This window comes from Mirounga angustirostris, unplaced genomic scaffold (genome assembly GCF_029215605.1).
Source record: "Mirounga angustirostris isolate CCGP_5_RB_7025 unplaced genomic scaffold, mMirAng1.0.hap1 SCAF_3, whole genome shotgun sequence".
Lineage (NCBI taxonomy): Eukaryota > Metazoa > Chordata > Mammalia > Carnivora > Phocidae > Mirounga > Mirounga angustirostris.
The window spans coordinates 103,846,199-103,860,567 of NW_026991711.1; positions in this window are offsets into that span (position 1 = coordinate 103,846,199).

Sequence of the window (14,369 nt, forward strand, 5' to 3'; positions counted from 1 at the left end):
TAGAAAATGCTTTCACACAAGATGACACCTGGTTTCCTCTTCCTGCATCTCTGCTGGAGGTGAGCCCAAAAAGAACATTAAGAAATTCCCCTGCGCTGGAGCAGTTGTAGTCTGGCCTGAGATTAGGTTCTCTGAGGGAATGTTAGGCTTGGGAACTGAACTTTGATTTCTTTCGTCTCACAGTCCACACAAACAGTTCCATTGGCACCTGTCAAGGAGTCAGGCTTGTAGCTAAAGCTTACAGAAGTCTGGGTGACCTGTGAATGGACCTACTGGAATTCTCCCTTCCCATAGGTGGATCACCAGTACTGTATATTCCCAAGGGTACATGAGGGTCACGTTTATATGTGGGAGTCTGTTGTGTTGCTTCCTTTTTTGCGCCATCTCTATGAATTTCCCTTATTGCCACTAAACTCTATATCTGTTTGCTGTCTGTCTTCCCCATGAGAGTACAAAACCATGACTTTTCATAGATGTATCCATAGTATCTAGAACAGAGTTTGCACATAGGAGGCACTCAGTAAATTTCTGTAGAATAAGTATGTTCTCTAATTGTGTATATTCGTAAATTTCCACCAACCCACTGTCTCCTATGACAACTGCATGCTGGACCACAGTCAGGATGCCAGTTGCTGGTGGGGAAAGGGTTAGGTGAGGTCACTGATAATGGCCAAGCAGAGCCCTGGTGCCACAGGACCTGGGACACTGGACAGGTGATCAAAGGTGGGTCAGCAAGGATTCCATTATCAGAACCAAGGCTAGGGCTTTGATTCCATATTTCCCGAGACTAAGGCTTCAAATCCTGGGGTGGACACCGGTCTCCATAATAGAAGTCACTGACCTTGAACTAAGAAGAGGTGAGCATGACAGGGGTAGAAATTGAGGCAAAGCCTGAGAGAGCTTTATCTCCTTAACTCCTGTGGTCACTGGAATGCCTATGAATTGACTGGAATCAGGCATCTTTGGTCCTTGTGTGGTGAAGTGATGATTTAGTTGTTAAAGAGCTGAACTGTGGGCAAATAATTATTTAAATACCTTTATTAAGGGAAACTTTAAAAAATCACTTTAATATCTTTTCTGCTTATGTCTAAAACCTGCTTGATAGAGGAAGAAAATATCCTTTTTTATATTTAAATTCAATTAGGCAACATATAGTACATCATTAGTTTTTGGTTAGACTGAAAAATATCCTTTTTTCTCATGATGCCCCAGAATACTGGCAGAAGAAAGTATGCAGCCTCCAACAAACTGATTTCAGGTGCATAAACACCTGAAATATTGGCTCATGGCAGGGGGAATCTCCTCATATTTATTCCTTTAGAGTTTTTTGGGTGTGTGATGCCCCATCTACATTTGCTGCTCTGTTGGAACACAGCTCCAGCTGCTCCCATCCTCTTCCCACAGCTCTGGTCTCTGGCCAATGCAGTATATCTCCTGGCCACTGAGAACCCAACCCCTATCAATCTGGCCTGGATTTATTTAACTCCCTTACTAGGGAATTATGTATCACACGGACATCAAGGCCATATAGTGACTCCTGTCCTATATTTCTAACCTCCCCTCTGTGTTTGCACCTCTCTCTGCCCAGAATTTTTGTGTTTCTCTGAATTTCCAAATCGCCAGCTATAAAGTGCCTGTCTCTTTCCAAGCCACTCCCTTGTGTTATTTATGGTAGGCCCAGGAGAAAATGTCCATTCAAATCAGAAAGAGATTATATCAGAGAAGAGAGAGATTTGGCAATGGTATTTGGAGTTGCAACCTCTGACATTAAAAAAAATACAAGTGCCGAGCGAGGGCTGCAGGGGCAGGTGACTACAGAGCATGTAGCAGGCAAGAGGAAAGTCCTCTGAGCTGATGGCTGGCTGGGGGCACTACTGAATGTGTGGTCCAAGAGCTTTAGGAATTGGTTGCTTTTTTTGTGAAAGAATTGTTTAAGAATAAGCAAGTTTAAAATTGTTATTGTCACCCACTTTTTGCCAGGGCTAACATGATTAAGTGAATTATCTTTTGAGAAATATGACAAAGAAGTCAACGCTGGGGGAAATGAAAGCTTTCTGCTTGATCTTGTCCAATCACTACAAACTCCAGGGGTCCTTGTAAGGGGAAACCATTCAAAAGACCTCTGGTATTCTCTCTAGCTTTCTGGAAATCTTAGCATAAATTCTGTAGTGACTGATGGATTTGTTTGCTCCAGAACGCTGGCATTTCGTGTGAATTCTACATTTAAAGGGACCTCGAGGCATGTACCCAGGATACTGCTGGATAAATTCCTTATTTCTAAAAGTGTTAATGATGCCAGTAATAATTCAGAAATTGCTCGGACTAACATTCTGCTTTCAAATCTGGGGTTGTTGGTTCCCATAAGCTTGCTATTTCAGCTTGAGGATCTGCATAATTCCTTTACAGGTCCGAAATGATGTAGTTCCATGATAGATGGAGAAGTTTCTAAGTTTCTTTATCAGTCTGAGTGAGCTAAGAACATATCCTGTTGCAGGAAAGTCTGATGTTCACCTACCCCTCAACCCTGAGGTTTGGTTCTCCTTCAAGCTGCCAGTATGTGTCCTGCCACCAACCTAGTTCCTCAGGCTTGTAACCTCTGAGTCCACCTTGGTTTCTCTCTCTGTCCCTTTGTCTCCACGCCAGTCCATCACCAAGGTCTCTTGTTTCTTTTCCTAAACATCTCTTGAATCTTTTTGCTTCTTCCCGTCAGCCAAGGGCAAGCTATTTCTCTCTCTCCTGGACAAAGAGCATCTTAGTGTGCTTGCTGCTATCCTTGCTCCCTACCCACCCACTACCCAGTCTCTCTAGAGCTACCTGTGTGATGCTAACAATGTGGGCCTAAAACATTTTGTGGTTTAAAGTCCAATATCCTCAAGGTTCTACATGATCTGACCCCTCCTTGCTTCTCCAGCCTCGTCCTAGTCAGTCTCACCTTTCTAGCCACGTTGGTTCTCTTTCAGCAACATGTCAAGCTCTTTCCTGCCTTTGGTCCTTGACTGATGTACTTTTTTCTGCTAGGAACACTTTCCCACCCTCCCTTCTCTCCTTCACATAGCCAACTCCTATTCAACTTAACAATTCAGCCTAGGTTTTACTTCCTCCATGGAATCTTCTCCATTACTCTAGCTTCATTGGGATCCCTTGCTTTTAAGCCTTTACAAAATACTGCACTTTGTAGTAGCACAAATCTCACTAATAACTGACTGCTGTATGCCTGTTGGGTTGTCGGCTGCATGAGGACAAAGATGGGGTCTGTCTTGTTCACAGGGCCTGGAACATATCAGATGCTCAATAAATATTTATTGCATGCATGAGGAACCATAGAAATGGTTGATCACCCCTTCTTAAAGGTGTTTTTCATATAGAATATATATGTATTTTTTTTAACCTGACTGCGATATCAGCATCCTGGGTAAGTTTCATTTTAATTAGTCATCCTGTACCAATCCTCTTGTGGCCATTTGTGTTCAGATGGAAATGCAAATATAGTTGTCTTCCATGCTGTATCTTTTTTTCTTAAGTATTTTTCAGGGTCTGTGTCTTTCTTTTCTATTTCCATATACTTTTCAAACATATACAAGGATGTTTTTGAGGGATAGGAATGGATTAGAGGTATACATCTTGTACTATTTTGGTACTTAATCTCCTAAAAGCACTTCTTGGTAACATGGTGAAATTTACAACCGTCCTCGGTCATAGTCCCTTTCAGAAATATTGCTGAGTAAAAAATCCAAGTTAAAGATGAAAAAGTTTGTTGGCCAGCCATGCATTCCAGCTATAGAATTGCTCTTGGTGACTTGCTTTGGGCTGAATCTCAGCCTCTATATTTATGAAACTTTGCTGCCATAAAAATGACTAGGCAAGAAATGGCGCTATGTTGTGCTCATGAGGTTTGCTTCAGTGGGATGGATGCCATTTCGTCACACAAAATACTATGGATTTTGGCATCTTCACCAGCTCCTCTTTCTATCATGATACTGGGCATTTTCAACTAATTGTTATGGCTTTGGTTTGATAGAAACAGTGGCATCATCCTTGCCGTGGGCAGCATCTTCTTGGGTTTTCATGAAGGATCCGATGCAGCTTTAAGCTTTTTGAAAGACAGATGGAGGCTTCAAATGGTTGTGTGAAACCAGCTCTCATCATGTACCTGGAAGACTTCAAGATTTTCATTTATTTTCAGCAAGGACAGTCAACATCATCAGCATGTCTGATTATCTCAACAATGGATTTAATTTACCCCTTTGAATTTAGAATTTTTCTTTAGCCTATTTATGATTTTGGTATTTAAATTTCAGGAAATATTTTATGTTGACTTATTTGCTTTTCCTGGAAGTACCCTTTATATTAGGTTTGCTGAATCAACATTTAACAAATTATCTTAGTTTTTTTTTTTTAAAGATTTTTATTTATTTATTTGAAAGAGAGAGAATGAGATAGAGAGAGCATGAGAGGGGGGAGGGTCAGAGGGAGAAGCAGACTCCCCGCCAAGCAGGGAGCCCGATGCGGGACTCGATCCCGGGACTCCAGGATCATGACCTGAGCCGAAGGCAGTCGCTTAACCAACTGAGCCACCCAGGCGCCCAAATTATCTTAGTTTTCAAAACACTTCTAATGTTAATTGCACTGGTTATCTGTATATTTTTTATGTATACAGTAAACTCAAGTTTATTTAGAGCACTCTCCTGTTGATTGTCCTATTTCAGGAGTATTTAGGTGCCTTGCCTCTTCTTCCTTTGTTTCTCTCTCTTTCCTTCTTCCTTTCTCTCTTTTCCTTCCTTCCTTCCTTCCTTCCTTCCTTCCTTCCTTCCTTCCTTCCTTCCTTCCTTCCTTCCTTCCTTCCTTCCCTCCCTCCCTCCCTCCTTTCTTTCCTCTTTCTTTTCTTTTCTTTCTTTCTTTCTCTTTCTTTCTTTCTTTCTTTCTTTCTTTCTTTCTTTCTTTCTTTCTTTCTCTCTCTCTCTCTCTCTCTCTCTCTTTCTTTCTTCTTTCTTTCTTTCTTTCTCTCTTTCTCTCTCTCTCTCTCTCTCTGCCTGTCTTTTGACCTGTTTGTATCTCCATAGAAGGAGGAGCAGGGCCATAGAGTCTATCATGTAATCAACACATGCTTATCATATGTATATGCCTAGTACTGTCCCTGCTCTACGGGAGCTCACCATTCACCTGGGGAGGTGGTATTCCTGAAAAAGTTGTGATCCATTCGAGATGGCTTATTATGATTTGGTGAGTTGATGGTTCAGGCGACATGAGAGGGATGAGAGGTTGGTGAGACACAGGATGGAAAGACAAGGCATCTTCTGAGTTGCAAAGGCTTCAGAGGATTTGGGAGAAGTAGATTCAGAGCAGATAGCATCACAGACCTTCGAGGGACCAGTTTTCAGCCAGGGATTTACAATGGGCAAGGAGGGGAAATGACTTTGGGGGCAGAGTGAGCTGGCTTACGGAGGACTTTGATTGTTGGACAGGGACTGACTGACTTCAGAGGACCATGTAAGAGGATTTTTGGCTTTTGTGTGGTAGGTGATGGGAAGGTGTTGATTTTGACCCATTCCCTGCAATTCAAAAGAATTAGCATGATTCCTTGTAAGGAGCTTTGTCTAAAGCCTCAACAGAGCAAAACTGAATGAAAGTTTCAGATTAAGTTTGGGGAGATTTGTCAGTTAACTTTAAAAGTTTTAATCCTTTTAGTTTTTGGAGATGAGTAAGAATTAGCTTAATGTCATTTTCCCCCTTTATCTTGCCGCTTTATATGTTCATTGATAGGAGATTTGCATTTGAAAAGTTGTATTATACATTCCAGTAGGAAAACTGCGCATTGTTGATAAATGTATCTTTTATAATCCTGCTGTTATTGGAACATTGCTAATTTTATTAACACTTTCTCAAAGGAAAGTGAAAGTGAAATGAATGCCTGTGAAGCCCCTTCATTATCTTGTCTGCCCTTGCTTTCCTCGTGTTGCTGAAATTCTAATGGAAAAAAAAGGGGGCTGCCCAGCAATTTTCTTTTCATATGACATTTCAGCACTCCTCCAGTCCATCGCTGTAATGAAAATTAGCAGCTCTTGAGAAAAACAGCAACCACTCAGAGAAGAGCACCTGAGACATGGACCATGAACAGCAGAGGAACCACTTCAGCCCATATATGATGCCATTTTTCAAGTGTGTTAGAGGCAACCCTGCTAGATGCTCAAAGCGTAGTTAGTCTCAGGGCAGGAGGTGGGCAGACCATCCCATTCCAGATGTCTAGTTATCCATCATCTGGCTCACATGATTAAAAGTTTAAAGTTTAAAGGCAATGATACCCCACAGGCATTATCATTTCTCTTTGGACTTTTCAACAAGAAGTTAGGGCACAAGATGTCTTAACAGCATTAACATCAAAGACGGTTAGGTCCTTACCGTTTTTTTTTTTCTTCTTCTTTTTTTTATGGAATGTTCCATTCACCAGTAGTTAAAGCAAGATCAGATTGATGTACTCTAAGGAATGACGAAGGCATTATTTTATTGTCACAAGAATGGTGTTTTTTTTTTTAGATTTTTTATTTATTTATTTGAGAGAGAGAGAATGAGAGACAGAGAGCACGAGAGGGAAGAGGGCAGAGGGAGAAGCAGACCCCCTGCTGAGCAGGGAGCCCGATGTGGGACTCGATCCCAGGACTCCAGGATCATGACCTGAGCCGAAGGCAGTCGCTTAACCAACTGAGCCACCCAGGCGCCCCAAGAATGGTGTTTTTAACAAATATACCAGTTCAGTGTTCAATTTTGAAGGGGCTACCTTAGGTCTGTATTTACTGCAGTGATAGGCCCTTGATCAGAATCTTGCTAGCAGCTCTCCTTTGGGAATTTCTCTGAGACAGTAGATAAGACACACAAAATAATCACACTCTTTTTCCTTAAACCTCAAATAGTATCACCTAGAGGTGTCACCCCCAGTTTTAAACCAGCTTTGTTCTGAGTGACTTTTGACTGTCCTCTAAATAAGCTCCACTATGAAAGCATGAGGATATGTTATCAATGAAGATGATCAAAAGGATGTGCTTAAGACTGTGAGGGAAGTTTCAAAAGTGGGTCCCCAAGTGATTTTCATCAGAGGAAACATCACTGGAACAGCATCGTGTCTCAAGAAGACTAATTTGAATAAGAAAATATGCAACTAAATATATGCATTCTTTGGCATTTCTTACAAATAAGTGGTATAGTAATCAACAGCATGAGATTTGGACCCAGACACGCTGGGTTTGAATTGTAGTTCTGCTCTCTTGGAGAAGTCACTAGCTATAAGAGCCTCAGATTCCTCAGGGTAAAAGGGAGATTGCAATAGGGAGGACTAAGTTAACTGGAATGAAGGTAAACGGAATTAAATATATATGTATATGCATACTTATATATTCATCCATCTGTCCATCCATTTTACACAGCAAAAGGCCAATAAGTGGTAGTTATTGTTATCAATGTGAAATTGTCATTGAAATGATCCCTCCTATTCTTTATGGTCTGAACTTGGATGCCTCCATGGTTGTTCCCCTCATTCATTCTCCTCCTTTCCCCCTTTATCTTCCTTATCCCTCTATAAATCCCCCCCACCCCCCTTCCCATCATCATTTCTCTCTCTTTCTTTCCTCTATCCCTCTTGTAAATCTCTTCTCATAAATGAAAAGTGGGTTCAGGAGTAGGCGTTCTTCCTCAGCACATAGAAGGAGTGAAGGTGAGAAAACTCTGTGGAATCCACTTGCATGTCTGCCTTTTTTGGCAGACATGCCTTTGCATGTCTGTGGAATCCACTTGCATGTCTGACACTACTCAGTGTCCTTGCTAAACAGGGTCAAGCTCTGAGGCTTCTCCTGCCTGCCTTCCATCTTCTCTAGAGGAACTGTGGACTGTTCCCCTGAAGGAAAGGCACATATCCTCCTCCTGTTTCCATCATCAGCCCTCTCTCTTCTCAAGTACTTTCTTTTCCCATCAGTGTGAGAAAATATACCAATCATGATGAAATTAGACAGTTTTCTTTCCTGGTTTTGGAGTTTATTAAACCTTAGAACAGTGATTCTCGACCAGAGTGCCAGGACCTGCTAGAGGGAAAAAAAAATCAGCATTTTTTTCTGAGAAAGGGGCAGGCAGGTTGTGTGCAGTTTGAGAAGTATAATTATTGTCATGACGCAATGTTAAGACAAAGCCAAACAAAACAAAACACTGTTATTTTTTAAGTAAACCTGCAGATAATAAGCTAGGCACACGAGCCTTGCTCTCTGAAGATACTCTGAAGTCAGACTTTATCTTTAGAATGATAGAAATTATCAAGAAGATTTAGTGTCTGATTTTTTTTTTTTTGAGGGGAAACTGCATGAGAATATTATAGTCACCAAATAGGGCATAAGTTTTAAAAAAGTACAAAAACTTGAGAAACACTGTTTATTTATGAAGTTAGCAAAAACAGTAATCACAACCCAAAAAAGCAGGCCTGACCTGGAAGCTCCTGGGAGACTCATTCCTGTGTTTAATGAGAAGCTGGTAAGAGAAACCAGCTGAGACTGTCAAGCCCATTGTGTTTGTTTGGGGAATTTTAATTTGATGTTAACCTGCTCATCACAGAAATTCACATGAGGTCTCAGCCATAACGAGCACCACTTTGTACTTCCATCAGTAGAAATAACAATTCCTGCATGAACTGAAAATATGAAATTGATGACAATCTCCCTTGGATTTTGTCACTTGCCCCCATGTCACTGTCTATTTTGTCCTACTTTAGGAAAAATGAAACACTGCTAGTTGTAACCATAAAATTCTCTAGTTTCACTAACATAGATCTCCCAGATATCTATACTTTGGATATTTCCCTTTGGCTTTTATATCTTACTTAACCAGGGACATATAATTAATTGACTACTAGTCCTTAAAGGGCAGACAAGTATCTGGGAGAAGCATAACCTCCTAAAAACACCAGCTTTTGAGCTGTGGCTCTTCTGATTGACCTTGTGACCTCCCCTTTACATGGGCTATCATAGATTATGGGGAGTAAACACAGAGAAAGCATCATTCAGTGGAAAGCACTCTGGATTTACGTGGACATGGGTTTGAGTCTTGGCCTTGACATTTAATAGCTGAAAGGGCTGGAGCAATATATGTAATTTTTTTTGAGCCCCAGTTTTCTCATCTATTAAATAAGGATAATGTGACTCTTTCTGCAGGGGTTCTGTGAGGTTTGAAGACATGCTTAGAAAGTGCCTAGCAAAATACCTAGTACATAGCACAGTTCAGAATCTCATTTTTATCATTATCATTAGTCTCATTGGCTAAATCCTCTAGCTAATGTTGAAGTTTAACTTGTCGAATAGTATGTATAATATATTCATTGCTAAATATATGTTCTTACCCTGATCCTAAAGCACTGTCTCATGTGCCCTGAAACCCTTGCCTATTTATGTGCATAGTCATCACTACTTGCTGGTGAAAGTATGTGCATATACTCATGCTCTCACAAAATCAGTTCCACACATTCAGATAATTATACAAACCCACTCATTTTAGGGATAGACTGAATCTATTTTCAGCACCCACTAATCAGACATGTGCATAAGGCAATGAGAGGTGCAGGAGGGAAGCCAATACTACTGTTCACTGGGGTCACTGGTGATGACGCTGTGGTACCCAAGCAAGGGAAGCTGAGAGCCGCTCACGGGAGCAGTCTTTGGCCCTGTACTGTGTCTGCTCCAGCAGACGCACATGCAGCCCGACTGAGCTCCAGCCTTTTGGAATGTCTGCCACAGCAGGAAGCCCTGCTCTTTAGACCACAGAGTGGTTATTGGCATGATATGAAGATAGGGAGGTTGACCTAATGCCGGGCGGAGCTGGGTTGTGAGAGCCCTGAAATTTGTTATTGGCTCCTGCACCTTTACCAAGTTTTGCTGTGTGTTTTGTACATCTCCTAAATAGTGTGCAAGCTCATTAAGAGTAAGGCCTGTGTCCTCTGCCTCTGTTCTCTCTCTGGGAACTCTTTGCACTCAGAGGAAGCTTATTGACAAGGAGAAGGGAGAGGAACCGTGGTCCTGTCAGCTGGTCGGTCATTGATTGCCAACGGACGGGCTGTCAGGTGCCGACTGTTCAGCTGATTAGCTGCCTGAGCTTCTCTTGCTAAGAAACACATGTTCTTTTTCTGGCTCTTGGTCAGGAAGGCCCTTTCAAGGTTGGGCAAGGGAAGGGAGAAAATGTAGATGCCAATCAATTACGATTATCTTTGTTAATGGCAGAGGAGTAAGGTTTGGCAGGGTGACCAATAAATCTATTGTTGAAGGTCATGTATGTGAATGGTCTATTGATTCCTTGACAATGAAAAACATATTTACTGTGTTTTTCTGATTTTATATATACATATATATGTACATATATATACACATTCATTTAAAAGATATTCACACGATGCCAAGAAATATAAGGAGGAAAGTAGAAATCGCCCAGAACATTGACACTCTACAATTGTTCCCATTAACATTTGGTGATCTATTCTTTCATGAAAAATTTTTATGCAGAGAGTTACAGAAAGATCTGATTTCATGCAAATCATACCACAATGCTGTTTATTAAATTTGTGTGCATAATTTTATTCTGTCATTATTTTTAAAATGGTGTATGCTTTTCTCAGTTACCATCATGGAACTCTCTCCATGTGGACAAGGGTGGATCTAACTCATGGTGTCTCACCTCAGCACTATTGACATTTGGGGCTGAATAATTCTTTGCTGTGGAAGGGATGCTCTGTGCATTGTAGGATGTTAAACAGCATTGCTGTGCACTACCTACTAGATCACAGCAGTACCTATCCCTCCCACTTCCAGGTTGTGACACCAAAAATATCTCCAGACATTGCCAAATGTCCCCTGGGGGACAAAAATTGTCCCTGGTTGAGAGCCTGGTTGAGAGCCTGCATAATATTCCGCAGCATTGATAATCCACTTTTTGTGCAATCATTCCTTTTCTGGTAGTCAGTCAGTTTGTTTGCAGTATCTTTTTTGCCTATTACCTTTATGATTTAGATGGGTGCTGCCCTTGGTCTATGGTTGCCATTTTGGAAGCTGAAAAGTTTGCAGAGATAAAATCCATGCCTCTGCCTCTGCAGACATAACACTGGATGTGCCTTGGCTTCATTTGCTTTATTCTTGGGTGAGGCCAAAGAGCAACCATAAATGAGTGAAGCTGTGACTGGCCTGTGGCACATTGGGAAGCCAGGTCCCCTCTATCACAGGCAGGTGCTCTTCAGCCCTATGATGGCAGCTAGGTGGGAATGAAGTCCCAGCATTACCAAATATTCTTATTTTCAAGAGAAGCTGGAAATATGTATTTTTATGTAAAAAAATCCTTTTTTTTTTTTTTTAAGATTGAGAGCTAAGTTAAATTTTTAGAAAATATAGTACAGGCTAGACAAAACAGGTCCCTTGCTCAAATCTGCCCACAGTTTCCAGTGTCAGCCTCCGGTGTATTATTTATCATCGACTATGATCTGTGCTTTCCTGGGAGTTTCAGTTCCTTGAGTGGCTAGTGGTGAGGATCTAGTACAGATTTCTGGCAGTGAACATTGAGCTTTGGCCCCCCTGGTCTGCAGTGACATTTGCCTCCTGCCAGGTTCCCATCCTCTTTTGAAGAGAGCCTCTGCTCCTGTCATTTATGTTGTCTCCATGCGCAACACTGTCTGAGCCACCTTAGGTGCTTAGGGGCTGCTGACTTAAGTGTTCTCAGGAGAAGTAGAGTCAGTGCTGCTTGATGCCTCTCAGAATCTTCCTATCTCCCAGCTTCAGAATTTATCTCCATAGTGCCTGGAGTATCCGTGTGGGAGGGGGTATTTACTGGGACTTGGTGGCTTTCAGTTGTGTGGAAGCTACACACCTCTTTAGAATCCGTTGTTCATTTAGGAGCATGTGGCTAATGTATTTACCTGGTTTTCTTCCCAAGTAAGATGTTAGAATAGGAAGAGACATTAGTGATCTCTGAATGCAATACTTTCATTTCACAACTGGGGAAAGCAAGGGAAAGGAAGCGATTTGATGGAGGCTCCATAGCAAGTGCCAGGGTGGGGTGGTCCTCTTGGGTCCTATCTCTTACTCCAGGATGTCTTTACCAAGCCTCTAACAGCTGGCTTTCATAGAAATCCCCCTTTTCTGTTTCTGCTTGTCAGCTGATTTATCTGAATGTCCATATTTCTATGATCCAGCCCTGGGATATGACCCTTAGGAGCCATGTGTTAATTTGAGTTTTTGCCAAGCTAATTGTCCCCACATCCCCAAGTCTTTCAAGACAACAGCCTTGTTCTTCTATTTGGGCATTGTTTTAAAGAGGAGGATTTGGCTTGGGTATAGATTAGAGGAAAATTTTGTGGTGTTCTACAAGCTTAAAGACTAGTTTATATCAGATTTTCAGATGCTGCCTCAATAAATTAGATATGGCGCTGGTGATGATTTTGAAGACACAGCAACATGTGATAACTGACAAGCTTAGGTGGGATTGGATTGACTGACATCTTGCCCCTTTGGTTAGAAATGTGGTGCACTGAAGTTCCTATGGATTCAACTCTCTGGTTTTCTACACCCACAGCTGCCAACAGCTCATAGCTGCCGAAGAAGGCAGGGAGATCGGTCAGCCCGAGAGGAATGCCATGTGTTAGAACAGGCTTTTATCCCAGTGCCCACTCTCCTGCCAGGATGCTGTCAGTACAGGCTGAGAAATGTGTTAGAGACCACCCACCAGCTTGACACCTGTGTTGGCCAAGGTCAGAACCCTCAGGAATCTGACTGTTTGTTGGCAGTGCAACAGCAGAAGTCACGGCATCAGAAGAAACACCGCTCCAGGAGAGGTGTGCTCAACTGAGAGTCTAGGGACCTGGATTCCCCTAATCCCTTAACTTCTCTGAGCCTCAGTAGTCTCATCTGGAGCACAGGGACCAAACTCCATTACCATTTCCATCCCTTAGAGATGCTATTAAAGCCAATTGCATGTGTGTGCACGTACATGTACACACACATACACATATATATGGTGTGTGTGCGTTAGGGGTTGAATTATGTCCCTTCAAAATTCACATGTTAAGGCCCTAACTTCCAGTACTTAGAATGTGACCTTGTTTGCAAATAGAGTTGTAGCAGATGCAATTCGTTAAGATGAGGTCATACTAGAGTAGGGTGGGCCCGTGATCCTGTATGACTGGTGTCCTCATCAAAAGGGGAAACTTGGACACAGACATGCACACAGGGAGAAGTGATGTGAAGACTGAGGTTGTGCTGCCATAAGCCTAAGAACAAACAGAAGTTGGCAGAGGGACCTGGAACAGATCCTTTCCTAGCACCTTGAGAGGGCGCATGGCTCTGCTGACACCTTGATCTTGGGACTTTCAGCCATTAGAACTGTAAGACAATAAATTTCTGTTGTTTAAGTCACTCAGTTTGTGGTACTTTGTTACGGCGGCCCCAGAAAATTAATTATACCCCCCTCCCCCGACAAAATGACTTGAAATATTTAAGACTCAACAGCAACCTCTAATATATTTTGGGCCAGTATGAACCTGGTCATGGTGGTGTGAGCTTAATTGGTTTGTAACAGTAGGCTGAGCTGAGACAGACAGATGGACGGACTAGACAGTAAGATCCTGAAGACAAGAACTGATTGGTTGTACATGGCACTTTATCCTTAGCACTCAGCACAATATCCAAACTATTTTTGGTGCTATTTGTTGAATGGATTAAATGTTGTGACCACAGAAATCATTGTGACAACGTTTTCTTTCTTTCCTTTTATTTTTTTAACTGAGATAAAATTTACTTTACAAAAATTCACCATTTTAAAGTGTACAATCCAGGGTGCATGGGTGGCTCAGTCAGTTGAGTGTCTGACTTTTGATTTCAGCTCAGATCTCAGGGTTGTGAGATCAAGCCCAGTGTTGGGCTCCATGCTCAGTGCAGAGCCTGCCTGAGATTCTCTCTCTCTCTTTCTCTGCCCCTCCCCCTGCTCACGTGCTCTCTCTCTCTCTCTCTAAAATAAATATATAAATTAAAAAAAATAAAGCATACAATCCAGTGCTTTTTTAGTATATTCACTAAATATTTATATATATTCTCCTCACAACATTTTCTGACTTTCTACTTTTGATAGTAGCCATCCTAATGGGTGTGAGGTGTTATCTAATTATGGTTTTGATTTGCTTTTTCTGAATGATTAGTGATGTTGAACATCTTTTCATGTGGTTATTGGCTATTTGCATTTCTTCTTTGGAGAACTATTTAAGTCGTTTCCCAATTTTTCAATTACATTTTTATTATTTTTGTTGTTTAGTTTAGAAATTATTTATACATTCTAGATGTGAATCCTTTATTAGATTTATAATTTGTGAATAT